Source organism: Candoia aspera, chromosome 2 (assembly GCF_035149785.1).
Source record: "Candoia aspera isolate rCanAsp1 chromosome 2, rCanAsp1.hap2, whole genome shotgun sequence".
NCBI lineage: Eukaryota > Metazoa > Chordata > Lepidosauria > Squamata > Boidae > Candoia > Candoia aspera.
In genome coordinates this window covers 53,488,259-53,494,258 of record NC_086154.1, presented here as the reverse complement: position 1 = coordinate 53,494,258, position 6,000 = coordinate 53,488,259, and the positions used below count along the sequence as shown (strand labels likewise).

General features: G+C 42.1%; 1 protein-coding gene across 2 annotated transcripts in view; it reads left to right on the top strand.

The window, feature by feature from the left end:
* The first annotated feature begins 780 nt into the window (after window positions 1-780).
* PPARG (peroxisome proliferator activated receptor gamma) overlaps window positions 781-6,000 on the top strand; it is a 66,718-nt gene continuing 61,498 nt past the window's right edge. Inside the window, exon 1 of one of the 2 annotated variants that reach the window (XM_063291838.1) lies at window positions 781-850. The gene's annotated coding sequence lies outside the window, so the exon portion shown is untranslated. Of the gene's footprint in view, window positions 851-1,958; window positions 2,059-6,000 lie in introns of those variants that run through there. The other variant, XM_063291837.1, reaches the window with a different exon arrangement.

The following is a 6,000-nucleotide window of genomic DNA, read 5'->3' as shown; positions in this document are numbered from 1 at the left end:
GAAGGCGGGAAGGAGGGAGAGAGAGACCAGCGGTGATAGACTGAAAAGCAGCAAAAGGGCAAGGAAATAAAAGTAGTACAATCAGAGGAAGGAAAAGTAAATACATGTTGCATTTCCTATGTTCTTTTTCATTTCCTATTGAAAGGAAAGCAACGACAAAATTGATGGGTCATCCAAAGCCCACCCTAGAAAAAAAGAGGGGGTAGATTACCTGGGACACCCTAAAACTGACCCTGACACTTATGGGGGCAGAGAGCAAGATTGTCCCTGGGAAAACTGGTCCGTGGGGAAAATGTGCGCCTGGGAAAGCGAGATGCGGGCTGGCTCCCTGAAGGCTCCATGCTGAGCCCCGACAAAAGCTGAGCTCAGCCGTGGCGCGCCCCACACGCTTCATATCCTTTGGCGGGACTGTATTCAAACTGCGCGCATTTCCTCCTGGATTCCTCGCCGGCGCGTGGATCCATCTTTCTGGAAAAAGAGACTCCCCCCGGTTGTTAATCGCCTGGCGCACCCAGAGGGCTGGAGAACAGATGCCCTCGTTTGCCCGCGGCTCACCTCCCCAGCCCGCGCACCCTCCCAGCGCCCTCCTCGGCTGTTTCTGCCCCTCCGGCCCCTTCCCTGCGCCTGGGCTCGGACTTGGCCCAGCGGGCAAGCAGAAAGCGGCTCCAGCGGTCTCCGCCGCTGCCCCCGGGGCGCTCCCGGGTGGGTGGGGCGCGGAGGTTGGCTGGAGGGCGGGGAAGTGGGACCGCGGGGCGGCGCCTGCCCATAGGACGGGCCGGGCGGGGGAACCCATGCCACTAGACGCGAAGCGTTGCTGCTGCTGCTGCTGCTGCTGCGTTGACAGCGTCAGGTCAGTGCGTGAGCCAAAGAGGCAGCGGAAGCCTCTGGCGGCGCGTCGGGACGGGGGAGAGCCACGGGCTACGTTGCCAGAGTGCCCGCCCGCCCGCCTTAGTAGCGGCTGCTAGTCGCTGCAACTCTAGGAGGCGTTCAGGGAACTCGGTCCGCGGAGGCACGTGCCTGGGTCCAGCGGGAGTGGGGAGGCTGCGGGGGGTGCGTCGGGAGCAGAGGGCGATCGGACGGGGGAGCGGACCGCAAAAGGGCAGAAGAAACTTAGTTTCTGGGGTCGGACCTCTCGGAGGGCCATGCCAGGCAAGAACAGTACTCCTTCCCTAGCAGAGTCGAGGGCGCTGGGTTTCCTTCTGAAAGTTCCTCTCCAGGGTAGGGCTGTGAGAGTGATCGGGAGAAGGAGCTGCAGTCTTTCCGGACGGGGTCACCCTACGCGAAGTCTGCGGAAAGACAAGACTTACACTCCGGGGGGCGGTGGGGGAGAAGGAAAGACATCTGTGCGAAATTCATGCCCGTCTGAGCACACGCGCAACAACTTATTAACTCATAGTTAATGGATATGTCAGTCAGGAGAGTTGGACCCTAGAAGAGGAAAATTCTGCCCAGGTGAAAGGAATCCAGTAGGCCTGAATGCAGACATGGGTTGCGAAGGGGTTTTTGTGATACACAGATTTTTTTTTTATGTATATTGTCTTGAAAGTCTTAAGAAAAAAGGGTATAAACTTCCCGACCCCTTTAGGCATGGGTGTGCAGTCTGCTTTGCATCAGGTCTGAGTAATATATCTTGAGGAAGGAGAAGCTGATAGTAACTGGAGTTATATCTGAGTTCCTGATAAAACACAGTGGGTAGGCCTGGGCATTAATAGGTGCCTTCTGGGTTTGCTGAAGTAATTATATGAGGCTTTGTTGTACTCCTAGATCCCCTTAAGGTTTTAGCTTTTCCTAGGTAAATTGCCTGCTGTGGATGTTCTCATAGGATGAAAACTCAAACACACGGGACCTTATGAATGAAGACAAGGTGATGGGCAGGGAGTTACACTTAATTGCTAATCCAAAGTGGCTGATCATTTCTTTTAAATCGTATTTTTTCTTCCTAATCACAACAGGGAGCATAAATGGGGTTTCAAGTACAATCATTCCACAACAGAGATTATAGATTGTGAAATACATATGATGCCTCGGTGTCATATCCCAAGTCTGCAGGCGTGTTTTGTAAGTTTCCCACTCGTTTCTCCTAGGGCATTAAACACTAGAGACTGCAAGTTCCTGTTAGTGTCGTAACTTTGAGGCAATGTGTGTAAGTTATGATCTAACGTGGTAACAGGGTCATAATTTAATACTGCTGAAGCAGAGACTGGTTTCTTCAGGTAGCATTTTGGTGATAAGTTGAGGAAATCCACCTGCAAATAAATAAACATTTCCACCACTACCCAAACCGTGAACAGCTATATTTGATAAATTACAATAATTTACCAAATACACCTGGATGTCATAAGAGCAGATTTAGTAATCAGCTAATTTGCTCATTATTTGCTAATAATTATTTCAGAAATTCAGCCCCAACTCCTTTTAAAAATGTATAGTGTAATGTTCTGAGATGGGATTGGGCTAGGTGATGATATCAGGGGGAGCTTCTTCGTTTGCATAATGAACTATGAACCACCTCTTTAATGTAAGTATCAAATGTTGATAAAATCCACAGAGGCAGTTTTTACTTATGAAATGAAAATGATTATGTTTAGCCATTTTCCTGTGTGTTTTACCATGAGGGAATGCTACCTATAAGAGGGGAAAAGGGAAAGGAAAATCACACTGTGGTTACAGGTTGTGTAGGTTTTTATCTTGATCTTAAAGATCAGGATTCCTCAATCTGGTGTGCTCCAGTTGAATTGGGACTTCCCAGGGAGCTGAAATCCCAATGCTTCTGCAGGGCACTAAATTGGAGGGCTTTATTGCACGGTGACCTTTTTAAGGAAAAGCCAATATAAATTGTAGGTATTTAATCTGGGTATTAAAGTTGCCTGCGAAAAGGTTTATTATGCCCCTTGTTCTGACTCTCATTCCATCAGTTAAGGTGCTTCTTTTCAAATCACTTCTATTAAGTAAGTTCTGTGGAGTAATTATTCTGAGGTATCGCTTAAAGGTATTTTGATTTCCAGAGATGTTTGTTGCCTTGTATCTAAACTAACATATTGACAAAACCTAAGATTTAATTCTAAAAAAACTTGAAATACATGTCCGCAATAAAATAAAGGTAAGTACAAAGTAATTAAGGCAAGCACAGTTATTAATGGCAAAATAAACTTTGTGAATTCTTTTATACGTGGGCCTACATTGTTTTAGATTTTTTTCGCTATATATCTAGGTTAGCTTTGCATAGAAACAAAAATCTGTATGCACTTTGGGCAGCAAAAATAGGTACCTTGAATTAAATTTGATTTTTTATGTTCCCCACATCCTAATCCCAAATCTTTACCTTTAAAATTGGGTCTCGGTGCTTACGATCAATATGGATAGCTGTTCCATGACATTGTACACCGGTTACATTGGTTTTTGTTTTTTAGCATAAATTAATTTTTTTGTGAAAGCTTATTTCTTGGTATCTGTGGTAACATTGTTAAATGGCTACACCACTTTGTAGAAGTAGGGGTTGTAGGACTTTCATTCTACGGTTTTCAGAAGCTGAAATCTAAAGCTACACTTTTTAAACTGGAGTAAAAGTCTAGTTGATACATGGATGTGCCTTGACCTCATAATCCCTCAAATGTTACTTTAGTTCTTTTATTCATCCAAAGAATGATATGCAGTTTGTAGCTTGATTATTTCCAAAATCAATGGAAACAGTGCAATGCCATAGATTAAACGGAGATAGAGAAACTACTAGTAATTTCATTACTCTTTACATAGCACTTTTCAATACATGAAATGCTTTATATAAATGACAGGATTTGTCAGTGTATCTGTCAGATTCCACACCTCTTCTTGATATCTTTTTCATATACTATATATATATAAAGCTTTTTGGCATTAGTGATTATAAATAATGCCACACACTCCCAGTTCAGAATCTATAACAGTACAGTCAAAAATAGTTCAATCCTATACATATCAGCTCAATCTGTTCCACTGGTTTGTTGTGAAAATAAAATGAGCACAGTCTGTTAAAGACAGTGCCTTGAGCACCCAGAAGAACAATAGAATAAATATGACAAGAAATAAATTCATAACATCCCATTTAGTTTACTCCCAGGCAAGTTCATTTATGATTGTGGCCTATGTTTTAAAGGCTTTGCTTGCCAGACTTGCAGATGATTATGTACTGCTATAATTTTAAATGATCTTCTAGAAGTAACAAATAATACACCACCCAAAAACAGCTGATTGCTAGCTGTTTGATTCCATAAATGTGAAAGTATGCATCAGGAGTAATAATGTACATGTAGCATAGGGGTTGTGATGGATAACTTGATAAAAACTTTAGCTCTCTGTGTTGTTGCTCTGCTTTAATATTGGAAATCAGTACAAATTCAAAATTAAGTTGCAATATCATAATGTCTTTATAAAAATCTATGGTACAACCACACTTGGAATGACTGAAGTCAGAACACTCATGACATTTTTGGATGAGGAAAAGAATACGGGGATCTCATAAAGACGTATACAATTATGCATGGTATGGTGAAAGAGTCATAAATGTTAGAATTAACCTAAAGGTGGAAAAATGATCAGTCAAAGGAAATGCATATATATATATTCTCTCTCTCTCTCTCTCTGTGTCTATATATATATATATAAATCCAGTTGTGTCCGATTCTCGGAGACTGCCTGGACGAATCCCTGCAGTTTTCTTAACCACTGCACCAAACTGGCTCTCTTGCTTCTTCATATACTCTACTGTTAAATTATGTAATTCACTAACACAAGATGCAAGAGCCATGAACTCAGACAGCTTTAAAAGAGGTTTAGGCAAAGTCATGGGAAATACTATAAACCCATCAGTAGCTAATAGTCAAGATGGCTGTAAATTACTGTCAGTGTGCTTTTCCATATTATTGGCTAGAGAATATAAGCAGAAGGGAGAGATTGCATTCATATACTGCTTAATGCCTTCTCACAAACAACTGGTTGGGCTGTATCAGACCAGAATGCTAGATTAGCTGGGTTTCTCATCTGAAATGGCATAATGTAATTGCTTCTTTGTTAATGCTAATGACTCATAATTAAGCCAAACTTCTAACACTGACTTGGCTTGCACCAGTTTGAACCACTTGCACTACTGAGAAAGTGCAGGTTTTGTTTTAAAAAAATGTCCATGTGTCAAAAGTTGGCAGGTATAGCTATGTGACTGTGCCATTATAAAATGTGCTGTGGATGAAATTCATTAATGAAGATACAGCAGTAATAGGTAACAGCTCATGTTTGCCAGCAAGCTTATGTTATATGAAGCTGCAGACTCTACATGTGTAGCTGATATTAGTAGGCCAATTACCTTGAAAAACTGCTTACCTCATAGGTCAAATGGTTATACTGTTCATGAAGGGGCAGGGCAGCTACATTAAAAATCTTCCTCCTGAATTGTTGGAATAAAGTAGCTGGTGATGGTGCCCGGAAATACAAAAGCCACCTCATTCCCTTACGACTAAGCATATTATTTGCATAGCCAGAACAAAGTCTATGGATTTAATACTGTGTATCCCAAGTCCCGCCTTACTAAACAAGAACAACTATTTGCAGCTTTACTGGTTGATAATTAGTAGGGTTGGAAGGAAGGAAGGGGAAAGGCATTTCTTCCTTTCTTTAAACATTGAAAAGATAATTCTGAGTAAAAGAAGGAATTATTTGAACTTCTGCTTTCACTTATTGTGTCTCAGATTATATGTATTTGCAATTATTGGTCTGCGGTGGCTGTTTCAGTTGTGGAAGCCATCACTGGATACCGCAACTATCAAGTCAATGATTTGAAGGTGTGAATTCAGCTTCAGTAGGAAAAAGAATCATAACTCTGTAAACACTAATTAATGTAGTGCATCCAAGTTTTGAAAAGCCACCTACTTTTTTTTTTAATATTTCAAATCAGACATTCCCATCAGACTTACTTTGGCATCTACAGTCATGGCAGCAATGATATGAGAGTTGTGTTAATTTCAGGGTACA